General features: G+C 37.5%; 1 protein-coding gene across 5 annotated transcripts in view; it reads left to right on the top strand.

The window, feature by feature from the left end:
* The window catches only part of TTC29 (tetratricopeptide repeat domain 29), a 205360-nt gene that overhangs the window by 79788 nt on the left and 109670 nt on the right, over positions 1–15902 (top strand). The window lies entirely within an intron of this gene.

The following is a 15902-nucleotide window of genomic DNA, read 5'->3' as shown; positions in this document are numbered from 1 at the left end:
CATGTCTGCACCTGGGATATGAACTGGCAAACCCCGGGCCTCCAAAGTGAAGTGTGCGAACTTAAACCCTGCGCACCTGGCCAGCCCCTAATTTAAGGATATTGATATGAGGTGATCATCCTGGATTATCTGGGTGGGCTCCAAATCCAGTGACAAGGGTCCTGATAAGAAAAAGGCAGAAGGAGATTTGAAACAGACAGAAGACAAGAAGGCACCTACACACAGAGAAGGCCATGTGATGATGGAGGGAGAGACTGGAGTTATGCAGCCACAAGTCAAGAAATGCCTGGAGCCACCAGAAGCTGGAAGGAGCCAGGAAGGATCCTTCCTGAGAGCCCTGGGAAGGAACGTGGCCTTGCTGACGCCTTGATTTCAGAATTCTAGCCTTCAAAACTATGAGAGAATCAATTCCTTTTATTTTTAAGCTATTTAGTTTGTGGTAATTTGTTACATCAATTTTATGAAACTAATACTTAGGGTGATTAGAAGAGATATTTTATATAAAGTTTTAAAAGAGTGCCTGCCTGCTATATAATAAACTTTTGATAATTATTAACTCTTACTTTTTTTTACATTAACCTACGTCTCTCGACTTTATTAGTAGTAGTGAAGATGGAAGGAAGCAGATTCAAAAGTTCTGAAGGACTTGGTAATACACTCAATATGGGAAGTGAGGGAGACAGAGGTGTCCAGATGGGTCCTAGGTCCCTGGCTTTGGAGCTGGAGAAATGCTGATGTCATTTACTGAGGTAGGGGATGCTAAAGGACACGCAGGCTTGGGGGGGAATGGGGAATTCAGTTTTGAATATGTTGAATTTCAGGAATTTTTGAGATATCCAAGGAGAGCTCAAATAGATGGGGGTCTGGAAGAGGAAGCCTTCAAGAGGAAGTCTAGATTGGAGATACTGTATAAATTTGTAAGTTTTCAGCATATTGGAGCTGTGAATCGGAGGAGATTTCCTAGAGAGAGTTGATAGTGATGAATGAAAAAGGCATAGGGCCAAGCTGGGTAAAGGAGGTACAAAGGAGGTTAAGCAGGGGTATCCAGGGAGGTAGGAAGAAAACCAGGAATAGGCAATTGCATATAAGCCAAGGAAACTGGGCGTGTCTAACAGACAGAAACATGCAAACTCCTTCTGCCTCTTGTCCCAGGTTTTGGCTGGGATGAGAGAGCTCCTTGCAAATATTTCTAGTAAGAACTCAGTCCCCCTCCCCTGGGTGTGTGCCTCAGTTAGAGTCAGGCTTAGTTAATTCTCGTCATTTAATTTTCCAGCCAGGCTGGGGGCTTTGGGAAAACAGGCAGGCCATATTCAAGGTCTCTAGCTCACTACTACCATTAAGAGTAGCCTTTGCAATTGGAAAGAACCAGGTGCTGTCTTCAGAGGCCAGGCCTTGCTCATGGCAGAATATTGTTTCCTTTTTGGAACACAGCTCATGCAGAACTGAGGACTTGCAGGAACCAAGCATAAGATTTGGGCCAGACCCACAGGCAGAGCTCCAGCGCCAGTGAAGGATCTGTTGTCAGGTCTGGATACAAGATGCCAAGAGGAAAGTGGAGAAGGCATCAGATTCACCACTGTAAAACAGGAGGCAGGGAACTGGTACCAAAGAATCACCAAGTGATAGGGAGTTAGGGCTCGGGTATGGCTGGGGTGGTAAATGGATGCTGAGCAGTTGACCTGATTCGGGGCATGGAGGTCTTCCAGCTCTGACTGATTTTCGAGGGCAGCAGTTTTTGCTGTTACCCTGAAATAGATTCCCAGAAAACCTGATATCTTGCTATGATTTCAAATCGAAGGCCATGTCTTTTCATTCTCACTAGTGTCTTACTTTAGTCACTTTTTCCTGCTTCCTTCCAGAGATAAAGGACATTCTTGACTTTCATTTGAATCTCCTTCCGCTTTTTTATTCCTGGACTTGGTGAAGGTGATCATGTTACATAAGCCATCTGTTTGCAAACTATAGTGTGTCCTTCCATCCGCAGTCTCTCTCCCTCTGACGGCAATGTTTCTAGTTTACAAGACGTAAATTAGAAACCTACAACAGGACAGAGTGCTCCTTTATTTAGTGAATATATTGTAAAAAATTACATAATCAATTAATAAATAGGATTGATCCCCTGACTGATTGATTAGATATCTGCCAAGTTATCTAATCACAGAGTAAGACTTCAACAAAAAAAATTTTTTTTCTTTTGAAAGCCTCTTTTAACCCATTTTCCCACTCTGCACCATCATGCCAACACTATCTTAGTCTGTTTTCAAGCACTGACAGTGTTTCTTTCACAGTGTGGCTGTGGAGAGGGGAAAGATTGCCCAGAAATCAGCTTTGTCATGTTGGAGCCAGCATGAGACAGTGTATGGTTATATTTAGCATTTCCCTTCCCTTTTCATATTCAGTCTGTCTTTATTCTTATACACTGTTTCCATTCTCTCACTTGTATTTTAAGTTTATAATTTGGAATATTTTCAAATTTTCAGTATCTTGCCTCTGGATTCAACCTCTACCTCTCACAGATTTCTCCCTTCCAATAATGTTGTTCATCTGTGAAAAGATTTTTACATGATTTTTTTCAAAGAAACTTGGCTTAGAGAAACCTGTCACAAGTAAATATTCCTAATTAATAGTTCTAATGATCTGAACAGAAGGAATTTTGAAATTTTCCTAACGCATCTTAATTTAAAGGCTTTAATTTGTTAATAAATGATTAGCACATATAATAGAAGAATATGTTGACAGGATTATGAATCAAGTTTCATCATCCATTTTTTGCTCATAAAGAGTTCTTTACTGAATGACAGAATAGAGATAAACTAAAAACAAATAACGGATTTATTTAGGCCTGAAATACCTACTAATGAGGAAAGTATTTGGTGAAGAGAAACGACAGTGACTCTAATAAACCTGAGCAGGAGGTCATGGAGACCCTGACATTTAAAGAGGAGAATGCTACTTGCATATATTAGGTGCTGAGAAAGGAAATAGTAATTCCCTTTGGCCATCATCAATTTGGACCTGTAAGTGTTCTAAGTAAAGTAAATTCTGAATTTTAAAAGGTAAATGTATCTTATGAAGTCCTAAGATTTCCAAGAACAAAATGTTTTACAAAAAATCATCTTCAAGACTTTGTGCAAAGTTGGACCAGCTTCCGCAATCAAGTATTGCAACCATAAAATTATTTTAAGAGAAAGGAAGGGCCTCCCCATCACTGTGTTTTTATGCATGAATTTTCTTCCTTTCTAATTACAGTCGGTCCCAACTTAGAATGGTTCGACTTAATGATTTTTTGACTTTAAAGAGATGCCCACTCAGCAAAAACCATACTTTGAATTTTGATCTTTCCCAGGCTAGTGATATGATATACCAATACTCCTTCATGATCCCGGGCAGTGGCAGTGACCCGCAGCTCCCAGTCAGCCACGAGATCACAAGGGCAAACCACTAATACACTTACAACCGTTCTGAACCCATACAGCCATTCTGTTTTTCACTTTCAGTACAATATTCAACAAATTATATGAGATATTCAACACTTTATTAAAAAATGGGCTTTGCATTAGATGATTTTGCCCAAGTGTAGGCTAATGTAAGTGTTCTGAGTACATGTAAGGTAGGCTAGGCTAAGCTATGATGTTCAGTAGGCTAGGTGTATTAAATGCATTTTCGACTTAATGATATTTTCAACTTACATGGGTTTATCAGGACATTACCCCATCATAAGTCAAGGAATATCTGTACTCCATTTGACTAATTATTTTAGGAACACCAACTTTATTCAATCATCAGTACATTCAGTGAATTATTTGCTTCCTATTATTTAGCAATAATGTAGCCTATCAAAAATTATACTATGAAAGCAAAAGTCATCCTATTAATATTTCATTTGCTTTTCCTAGTACAAGATTTATCATATGTACTATTATTTAATTATTGCATATACAAAAGAGTAGCTATCTCTATGTTTACATACATATCAGCATCTTTATAATAACTTAGAATGCTTCTGACATTGGTGTTAGCTTGTATACATGGTTAACCTAAATCTCTAGCCTCATCAGCAGCATCCTCTAGAAAAATGCAAATAAATAAAGTATCAGAAAAAATAGTTACACTAATATTCTAGCGACTCATGGATTGTTGCTAAATATTCACAATAGAGGATATGGATCATATTTGTAAAATGATATGTTCTTAGGATTTCACTAAGTGATTATAATTAAATTTTATTTATTCTTTCAAATCAATAGATGCAAACAAAGATACAGCCATTATATATTAGAAACATTTCTAGCAGAGTGACTTATTTTATTTGTAATGTTCAGCCACCAGAAAGTTTGGGGGAAGATGGTTCTTTCCTTTTTAGTTCCTTTCTCTATTTAGTTTGTTACCTTAGAAGTTGCTCCACCCTTGAAAGCAGTGGGCTCTTAACCCAAATGATAATCTAGCTGACATACAAATGCCTTGGCATATTCCAGTCACATACATAAAACAAGTTTTCCTTTTGGTCACTTTTATTAATGAAGACTTTTATCTACCACTGAAACCATTATGCAACCCCAATAAATCTGAGTTCTTCACGGCTCTCTCTCAGTATCATATCATAATAAAAGAAAAAAATCCAGCAAGCTAAAGGAAAAGTAGTTTCAACTTCTACTTACTTGTCCTCAAAGAACAGTAAAGGGATAGAATTCTTAACTCACAGCAACATTATTTTTTTAATCCTCTCTTCTTCCATTTTTAAAATTTTTCAATTTGTCTATCCCTTGGTATTCTGAAGCCTATATCTTCATGTCACTTCCTAAACCCCAAAGTTCCCTCCTGTATTCCACTCACAGGTGGTTAATCACTCCTCTCCCTTCCCTCTCTCCTTCTGCCTCCTCCTCTCTCTCAGGTCAAGAATCCTGGCTCTTTTCAGCAGGCTCATTTCTGCTTCTTACATCCCTACTCACCTTCCAAAATTCTAACTCTGACCTGCATAATAAAACCCAGTAGGACTGGGACTGGTTTGGAGGAGGAAAGAAGAAATGCCAGGTAGGCCCTGCTGGAGTTAGTAGGCTGGGAAAGGAAAGGAAGCCAACACTCTTGCATTAATCATTTTTGATTTTCTTGCACTATATGTGACAGATTCTCTAAAAGTACATGTCAGAAGAAAAAAAAATGTAAAGAAAAAATAATGAAAGGAGAGAGAGGGAAAGAAAGTAAAGAAGTCAAGGCAAAGGAGAGATCAAGAAAGATGCTATCTGAGGCTCTATCTTCATTTAGGTCATTTGTGCATTATTCCAAGTACTTCAACCCTAGAAAGTTCTGTACATTTACACTATGCGATGATATGATAAATCTCTGATGGATCACACCTACTAATGTATGCAGTCCAGATCAGTTTGTCTATGAGAGCAATCACTTCTTTGCATCTGCCCTTTCGTGCTTTCCTATCTTCTTTCGGCTCTGTGCAAATGACCCTGAGAAGACAGTTTGGAGCCAGTTTTAAGATGGTATCATGATATTTGGTTAGAGTTGCCTGGGATGGATGCAAATGCTCACATCTGCGTGGGATCTTTGAGATTATTAGAGGTTTGCCTAAAGTAAAAGTGGTAAATACTAGCATTTCTCAGATGAGGAGCTCTCAACATGCTTTTTCGAGAGTACATTTAACAGCTCTTTGGAGTGAGAGGGCAACAAAATGGTTAAGATGATGGGTTTTAAAATCCGGCTGACCAGGATGGAATCCCAGCTCTGCTACCACCCCATTACGTGACATCGCACAACTGACTTACCCTTTCTGAGGACTGATTTCCTCATCTATAAGATGGGGATAATACTACTCCCTAGCTTAGCACAGCTTTGTTAGAATTAAGTAGTAAAATGGGTATAAAGTTTGTGGCATAGGGTCTAACATATAGAAAACCGTTAACTATTATATTACCATTAATATGTATAAGAGAATTATTTTCCAAAGTCCTAGATGGTCATATATCTACAAAATCATGACTTCTGATTTTTGCTCTAGACCCAAGTATTCCCAAACCAGTAGTTAAGATAGGAGAAAATGTTAAATGTGAGGTGAAATTCTACATAGTCAAAGGTGTTTAAAGTAGGACTTTATTTAGGAATTATATTACATGATAAAGAGCATCTTTACTTTATGGAATGTAGTTCAAGTGTACATAGCAATAGGTCTCTGGTTATTAAGTGGTCAAATGTTTGAACAGATAGTAGGATTTGATGTACAATCTTCGTATCAGAGGCGACTATAGTATAGAAGGAACATGTGAGACTGGAGCTAGGAGACATGGATCGTAGTCCATCTGCCGCATGCCAGCTGTTGACCTCAGGTTAGTCACTTAACTTCTTGGAGGCTCAGTTTCATTTGTAAAATAAGGATGGCAATGGCAGCTTCACTGTATCTTTGTGGAGATCAAATGAAAAAAATGTATGTTTACACTTTATAAGCAGTTTTCAAATCTAAGATACTATTATTACTACAAGCTATGGTATAGTTAGCACTGAATAATGATAGCAATGATACTCTGGTAGGTAACATTTATTACTATTCAAAGTGCCTGCTTTATACTTATTTTTTCCTTAGCTGTAATTTACTAAATTTATCATATGTAAATTACGTAGTGCTTAAATTTATCTTCCTATTGGCACACATTTTTATAATGGAAATATGACAAATCAACATTTCATGGAAAACTTTGTAATATTAATTTATTAATAACTTTTCCTTGAGTAAAAAAAAGTGCATTTATCCAAAAAACGGAATTTGAGTTATTGTTTTATTTAAAGATCAGAGCTATTCACTACCCATTAAATAGAAGTTGTCTTTACTTGCCAATTAGAAATCATTACCTAAAATTGACTCTTCTGTTCTTGTTTAATGGCCTCAGTATCTGAGGGGAGCTCAGATGCTCGCACAGAGGAAATCATGGCCTCCTTCTCCCAGGGGACCGTTGGTTATCATTATACATAACATGCAGACGATCCTGCTTGCAGCCAGTTTGCCTCCTGGTCCTGCGTAGTTCAGCAGCGGCTTCTGAAGCATGCTACGGAGAGCTCGTCACTCAGCTTGAGACGATTCAGGTGTAAGCTCAGGGGGTCCCAGCAGTCATTTTCCTGCTTTACATCAGAGTTTTCATCTGCTTTATCCTTTTGTCCCTTGACCCACCTCAGGCAGTTTCCTTCTCGGGAATCCGAAGGAGCAGCTGTTACAGATCCTATTTCCCCCAATTGTTGCAGCTCAGACCTCTTCTGTTTAGCATCATACCGCCTCCCCACACACACTCCCACCAGTACAGAGATAGCGTTTACTTCCTTTTTCATTCCATACATTTTGCTAAGTAGAGAAATGTTTAAAATATCCATTATCTGACAAGCAAAAGAAAGGTGAAAGGATTTGAAAAAATATCATTATAAGAAGAAAATAGTCCTATTTTCTAATTAGAAAAAATAGATTTATTTCCAAACCACATAAAACGATATTACTCAAAATTTTAAGCAATATTTAAAGCCTGGTATAATCATGTATTTCACATCTGATCTTATTTAATACCTTTGTGAATAATTGACCTTACTTGGAAAATAGCATTTTTAAAGTACTCATAAAAATATATTTTAATAATTTGAAGATTATGAAAATGTAAAATTTTTCACTAACAATTTTGCTACTGTTATCTTTGTATGTAAAGTTATGAACTTTCTAAAACATTAAAACAGATAAGGTTACAGTAATAATTTAATATAAATTTCTATAGCAAAGATTATTTGCAGACTAGAATCTTAGTAAATTGAATGTTTTTTTAATTTCCTCATTAATGAGAAGTTTAACTCTAAATGTTTTTTCTATTTAATTTTCCTAATGGTTCTTTTCTTTACAATGTTATGGCTTAGGAAAATAGCATGTGTGCTATTTTTTGTTCTTTTTAAGTGATGAATACCTTATGGTATTTCTCATATAAATTATAGTATTTGTCATTTAAATGACTAAAGTGTTATAGAAAAATCAGAAAACTCAAGAAAAAATTAAAATTTTTTTTAAAACAGTAATCTGTATGGCAAAAAATTACAAGTTGTAAACTTTCATGGAAATGAAGAGGCATTTTATGTCAGGAAAGGAAGTTCATGGCCTAAATTAATATAATCATTTTTTCCTAGTAATAAAATTTGTTGATTTTTTTGAAATGTGAAAATTGGTTTTAGATTCCCTTGAGATCTAGAATACCACTTTAACCAAAACTTGATGATTATTTTTATTATTCATTGTAAAAACAAAGTGCTGCTCCAGTAGGTCTTTACAAAGCTGCTGAAAATTTTGTTCTCAGTCATTCACATTTTAAGAAATTCTGCGAAAATTTCTGATATTCATTTTGAGAGAAAATGACAAGATGGATAATTATTTTTATTTGGTTCATTTTAAAGAGGGTGAACTACGAGACTCTGAAAATTGAGTACTCTAATCAACTATACCGAATAGTGACATATGGAACATAATGTATGTATACTCCTTAAAGTTCAAGGCCTAGCATATGAAAATGTTCTCTGGAGCAATAAAGAAACCTGCATAGTTCATCACAAGACTAATTGTATGACAGACCTAGAGGCAACGGCACAGCTGTTAGCACACGTGGATCTGGAGGCTGTGAAAGAAGAAGAGGCCTTACACCTGCAAGAGCGCGGGGATGATTATAGGATTAGATGTGTTAAATAGCGATAGTGTGCACATCGTACTTCATCATTATAGAGTGAGCCAAATTATATATCTTTCTGCTACCACACGAAAGGGGTAACTTCAGAAAAAAAAATGTAATTCAACGTCTTGAAACTTATCCAAAATATTCTCAAATGTGTCTGTAGCATAGACAATGACTTGATCCTCATTTAACAGCTATGTTTTTAGAGATTATTTAGTATAATTAGTGCTCAATAAAAATGACATATACTGGACTTTTAAAAGAACAGTAATACTATATTCCTGATATTGAATCCATATACTTAAAAAATTATTTTACCCAGTAATTTCAACTTTCTCCCTAAGTAAACATACAAAAGTTTAGTTAATAACTAATAAAATAGACTGGGTGAGACTAAATCTTCATTTTTCCCATGAATGTCTTCTATTGACGTTCTTGTTTTTTCCCTAAATGAAAATGATGATAGCCAAGGATAGTCAGAGAAAGGGGAGGAAGATAACAAAGAAACCAACCAATTAACAAAATGATGTTCAGTTCCTGAATAATCAGGAGTTGATTGTATAGATGTGTATAATGGCTTTCATTTGTGAGCATTTCAAGGGAGAAGGTTAATATTCTTTTACATAAAAGCATGACTTAGAGGCAAAAAATTAGGAAGTCAAATAGTATTGAAGGCTGGCAAGGATGCGAGACAACAGGAACTGTGGTTAGAAGTGGAAGCTAGCATAGAGAGCGGGGGCGGGGAGGTGAGACTCAGTGTATGATTAGCCTGCGGTGCGTCAGCCCCAATCCACAGAGAAACTCGTCAGCGACATATTAGAGAAGGCCTATGAGGGGAAAGGGAATAAGAGTAGGGAGGGAAGATGAAGGAGAAAATTTATTAAAAACAATCGAGAGGGCATGCACAGACCAATAAAAGCACGTCCTGCTCTAAAGAGGGAAGCTAACTTGATTCTATGTGCTAGAGTTTCAAAATAAATAAATAACATAAAATAACTTAATCACAAAATACTTTTGATTGCAGCCTTAATGTGTCTCAAGGTTGTTGCTCAAATAAGCATCTTCAGATATTTTTTGCAAAGTTCGCAAAGCATTCTTTCTGTAAAAGCATGGGCCATGATAGGTGGACATTTTGGCACTATTGGACTAACAACCTTGATGTTTTGATTGGTGTTTCCCTAGCAGCAGACTCTGAGAAATGGATCTGCGTACAGGTGGTTTATTTGGGAGAGGTTCTGCCAGCAGGGGAGTGAAGCAAAAGAAGGAAGCCACAGAAGATGTGTTGCCACTGTACGCAGAGCTCTGTCTTGTTAGAACACTCTGGGAGGCAGTGTATAAACAAGTGGTTATCCCACTGGAGGGACAAGGATGCTGGTGCATTTATCCACCAGTTTCCATCCTTTTGTGGTGGGAGCTGCTTCCAGGGACACTAATTCTCTGGCAATTCCAGTTTTCCATGAGCCCAGCCATCTAACAGAAAGTTCCAGGTGCTGGCACCAACAGACTTTGGCTGCAGAGATTATGGGAGGGGCGTTGACACTGTTGACTATACCTGTGCAAATCACTTGACTTCTAAACTTCCTTTTCCACACCTGTAAAATGGGGATGCTAAAGTTGCTGTGAGAATTAAATGAGGTAAAATGGTAACGTGCTTGGCACTTAGTAAGCATTCAATAAATGGTAGCTTTGTTCTAAGAAGTCTCACAATCTTGCATCTTACATTTCAGAATTTATATGAAGAAAATAATGTATACAAATATTTAGCTATAATATTGTCTTTGTATAATTATTAATATATACAGAGATTTAGCTGTAACCTTTATATACAATGTTATAAAGGCTGTTTATAATGGTGAAAACTCCAGAAACAAAGTAAATGTACATAGCAAATTGATTAAATATTGTTGAGTACCCTGTAATACAATACAATACAGCCAATAAAAATGACACAAGTAAATATTTTATACCAATAAAAGTATTATTGATATTTTAAGCAAAAAATCAGGATATGAAACAATGTGCATTCTATAGTACTTACCTATGTTTACACACATACATATACATACATATAAGACATACATATATATGAAAATACTAGAAACACCAAATTGTTTTCAGTGGTTATCTGTGGAAGCTGAAATAATGGATTACCTTAATTTTCTATTTTTTGGGAAGTGATGGATCTATATTGCCCCAATTTTTTATAGTTAATATATACTGATTTTGTAATAAGAAAAAAGTAACCTGTTATTTCTTTCTACTCCATTAAAACTTAAAAACTTTAATATTTTCAACAGATTTTATATAGACTATTCATAGTAAAAATCTTCAGCATAGGATTAATCATAGCAGTTAGTCATTTTAGCAGCTCATCTCAACCCAAAACATTAAAGTTATTAAATGTTTAACAAGTAATAAAGGACATTTAAAGATAATCCAGTAAAGTGAGAAGATAATCATATAAATTAAAAAGCAAAAACAATTAAATAGTGAGAAAAACATAGCCCTACAGTTTTTGGTATCCTAAGTAAGTCTGGCCAAAATCCATATGAACAAGAATGGTAATAACTATTTTGATAATGGGTATTATTCGTTTTAAAGTTTATTTTGGTGCACAGTGTTGAATATGAGGCCTGGGCAATTTCTTTACACTCAAGTAGATTCTTACTATGCTGCGAGACTGCATTGTCCATGGGAGAAATAGACAACTGGCATATACTTGTACCATACTTGTAGTGGGGACCAAGAGACCAAGAGCTGAAGAGCAACAGGGAAGCTTTGTCTCATTTGGAGATTAAGGTGATGACATTTGAATTGAATTGTGCAAGATAAATGGTAGCTGTCTCCTCAGTGGGGAGGAAGCAACTTGAGTAAAGACCTGGGAGGGCAGAAAATACATTCCACTCCCACTGGAAGGTGAGCATTGCGGGAGTTGGACTGTTGTGGGAGAGGCTGGAAAGACAGGGTGGTGAGATGAGATCTTCAAGGGCCTTGTTAAGAAGTAAAAGTCTCCAAGTAGGGCAGAAACTTGTTTGGAAGACAGCCTGGCAGTGTGTGTAGGACAAATTGAAGATAGAGAGACTGGAGGAGTGAAGACTGATTGTAGGGCTCTTCTGAAATATTTCAGGGAAGGAATGATGCAACCCTAAACTTAAGTGATGGCGATGTAGCTCATAATAGGCACATTTGAGAGGCATTTTACAATTTTATATTTTTTTCTGGCTGGGTAGATGAAAGCATAGAGACAAGGTGGAGCCAAAGATGAATCTGAAGTTTTTAGTTTAAGTAATCCAAAATATGACGGTCTATTAAATGAGATGAAGCCACAGAAGAAACAACTATGCAGAATTGTTAATAGAAATTATAGGACATCCATTGTCTTTGTCTTCCCAGAACGTTGCTCCATTCCCCTTGTCACCTTTCTGCTGGCTATTGTCTTGTCTATAACCTTGGGGTTACCAATATCACTACCACCACTACTTCTCACCCCAGAAAATCTCTAGGAGATGGTCCCTGAACAAACTAAGCCAATCAGATTGCTTACTTGATAATTTTGTTTTTTCAAATCAGAGCCAATCCTCTTTGGTAGGAAGGAGTTAGCTTGGGAGCTCCCAGAGCCAGGGAGGATGGCGGACTGAGAGAATAAAACTAACACACAGAGAAAGAAACCAAGCTGAAAAATGGAGAGAACAATTCTTAGTGGCATTTGAGTCCTTAGTTTCCCTTTTTGCCTAAATTAGGTTGGAGTGGTCTTTCTCCCATGAAATTGAATGAGCCCTAGATGACAGAATAGCATCATCATGAACAACAATAACAACTAATGTGTCTTCGTGTGCTGTGCGTCTAGAACTGTACCCAACCTTGTCGTTTACGGGCTTTATCTCATTTAACACTCACAAGAACCCTAAGAGGCAGATGTTATCGGTATTCTTCTGTTTACTCTTACTCCTATTTCACACATACAGAAGGCTGAGGCTTAGATTAAATAAGCTGCCTACAGTCACGAAGCTAGCAAATACAGAGCCCAGATTGGAGCCACACTCCCAACAGATAGTGCTGTTGCAACTGGCAGGGTTGTCAGTCAGATGATTTTAGACTTATTTGTTGAGTCTCATCACAAATCTCCCATATAAATTTTTGATAACATTTTCATCTATTCTGCTTCGTGAACTACTGATCAGTATAAATAACATTTTGTTATTCTTGTCCAGTAGAAATTATTGTTGAATAACACTTGAAGCTTAAAAAAACACCCACATCACCTCTCTCCTGCTGGGCCAGTTCAGAATCAGCACAGAGTTTGGGGAAGAGGGTGAGAGGATGCAGGAAGTGGAAGTGGCATCAGGCTGGGAATGACCCACTGCTTTATAGCTTCTCCAGAGAAAGAGACATCAGGAATTCTCACCTCTCATTTGTGTCTCCCATCTGCCTCCTACCCTCCTTTGTCACAGATAATGGCATACCATGGATTCTTCATTGGTTATGACTTAACTGCTTAGCTGAATTTGCTGTGTTTTCTCTGGATGTTTTTCTGACAATGAAATATGTCACAGCACTAAGTTAATACGTCTGAGAGGACAAAGTAATAGAGTTCTTTTCCAAAAGCAGTGTGTTCAACACAGTATTCCTACAACTGCCAGTCTCTTCTTGCTCCTGATGCAAATTTGTTATCTACTGCCAACACTTAGTAAAGGCAAGGGAAAGAGCACAAAAGGTGCTGTTTGTTAGTTTTTTCAGCTGAAAAATCTAGTAGGACAGAATATTTATAATTTGGGAAAAAATGAAATAGAGGGAGGGAGATGGGGTCCTTCCAGTAGACTTCAATTCCATCTGTTATTGTCTCAATTATTATCACTGTGTGATACAGTGATTAAGCGCATGGCCTCTGCAGTCACATCGCCTGACTCCAAATCCTGATCCTGCCACTTCTAATCCTGTGACCTTGGGTGGGTTACTTCACCTCTCTGTGCCTCAGTTTCCTCACCTGCAGCATGAAGATTTCACTAGTACCCAACTCATAGGGTGGTTGTGAGGATTAAATGGGTTAATATATAGAAAGTACTTGGAACTATGTCTAGCATGCTATACTCTTTCAATAAATGCTGGTGAATATTGCAGAATAGTAAAAGTATGATTTGCTGCCTTAGTGCAAGGATTATGCTATTCCTGCTGCCATCACTGACTTACCAGAGCACAGACAAATCTTGTAGCATTCTGCTTTGTAAAATGAAGATGATATTTATTAATATACCATGTTGATGAAAATTCCAGTGGAATAGTAAAGAGATAATGGTTTATTAGTTCTTATTATTATACTGTAAATGATTTAACTATACATTTTTCTAAATTTAATTAAACATATTCATTTTCCCTATGAGCTTATATTAGCTTACAGCAGTGATTATTTCTTATGTTCATTTTTTATGTTTATAATATCATAGATATGACAAAAATAAACATTTTCCTTTTAAAATATTATGTAAATAAACATTAATATTTGTCACAGGGTTGCAAAGCCAAAATTACTTTTTAATTGTCTATTGTAATAGATTATATGAGAATGGAAGTACTATCCAGGTTTTTATTATAATCCTCAAAATCAGTTTTGAAAGTACCAGAAAGACCACCAAATTAGGAGTCAGACATCCTGAGTTCTGGCTATGGTTTGGTCACCCAGCTCTTTGGCCTTGGTCACGTCATTAAACTTAGTTCAATTTCCTGAACAACATTGTTGCAGGGTGCCATGTTATAATGTTGGTCAACGATAAGACAGGTGGTGACAAAGGGAGCCAGAATTTGGACCCATCCTGCGTGGTGGCATTGTCAGGCTGCATCTTGGCTTTGAGTTGGGAGGGAGGGCCTGATAAGAGTGCTGTCTCTGAAATCAGACAGCTATGGTTCAAGTGCTTTCTTGATCACTTACCACTGTTTGATCCTTGCCCAGTGGCTTCCTCTCTATGTAACTCAGTTTTCTCACCTTTAAAAAGAGATAAGAATAATAATAATTAACGCCTACTCATGGGCATTGGGAAGATTAAATTAGTTAATACATGTTGTCTTAAGAACAACCTGTGACTTATTCATCCAGCAAATAGTTTTGGAGCACCAATGGCCAAGCCCTCTTCTAGACACTTGGAATATGTCACTAGCAAAACAAAGATCTTTATCCTCATGGAGCTTGCATTCCCATTGGAGAAAGACAGACAATGAAGATGAAAGGTAATAAACAAATGAGCTAGATAGTGTGTCAGACGATAATAAGCACTATAGAAAAAAGAAAAAAATACAACAAAGGAAAGATTGAGGAGTGCCAAAGCAAGCAGTGAGTAGGGGGAATTTTAAATAGGTGATCAGAGAAGGCCTATTGAGGTGACATTTGATGAAAAGCTGGAAGCAGATGAGAGTTAGCCATGTGGATACTTGAGGGAAGCACCTTCCAAGCAGAGGTAATGGTCAGTGCCAAAGCCCTGAGGCAGCAATATGCCTGGAGAGCTTGGGACCGGTGAAGCTGAGGAAGAGCAAAAGGGCAGCAGAGAAGTCAAAGAGTTAAGGGATGGGATCATGGAAGGACTTGTAGGCCATTATAAAGCCAGGTTTTTTCTCCTGAGTGAAAAGGGGGTCTCTGTGGGCAGAGGAATGGCATAGTAAATACTCAGTTTGTATGGACTATTATTAGCTATTATAATTAAGCCATGTGATGAAAAAATAGCAGCTTGTAATAGGCAACACTGTAACCAGGCAAACATGAGGTCAACATCGAGAACGTCAGTCGCTGGGCTGCAGTGGGTGAGAGGAGAATGGCTTCTGGGAGCTGGGAGCTGTGCCAGTAGGCAAAGCTGTGAGTGAAGGCCTAGCCCAGAACAGTCAGGCTCAGAGTGAACCAGCAGCAGGCATAGCACAGTGCGTAAGAACAAGGACTTCAACAAACCCAGTTCAAATCCTTCCTCCTTCTCCAACTCAGGGTTGTGTATACTACAGCGAGTTAGCCAACCTCTCTGCATTTCATTTTTCTCATTTGTACAATAGGAATATTAACATTGATCTCAAAGTGCTCTGTGAAGATTAAATTCACCACGAATATAAAACACTCTGCACAGGTAGTTTTTGCTCAATAAACAGTAGTGACTGCCATGGGCAAGTGACAGGCACCAAGCCACAGGGACTGGGGCTCAGGAGTGAGACTCCAGATGTAGGCATATTGATGGAAGTGAG

Source organism: Equus quagga, chromosome 3, assembly GCF_021613505.1.
Source record: "Equus quagga isolate Etosha38 chromosome 3, UCLA_HA_Equagga_1.0, whole genome shotgun sequence".
Lineage (NCBI taxonomy): Eukaryota > Metazoa > Chordata > Mammalia > Perissodactyla > Equidae > Equus > Equus quagga.
This window is presented reverse-complemented; position numbering and strand designations above follow the sequence as displayed.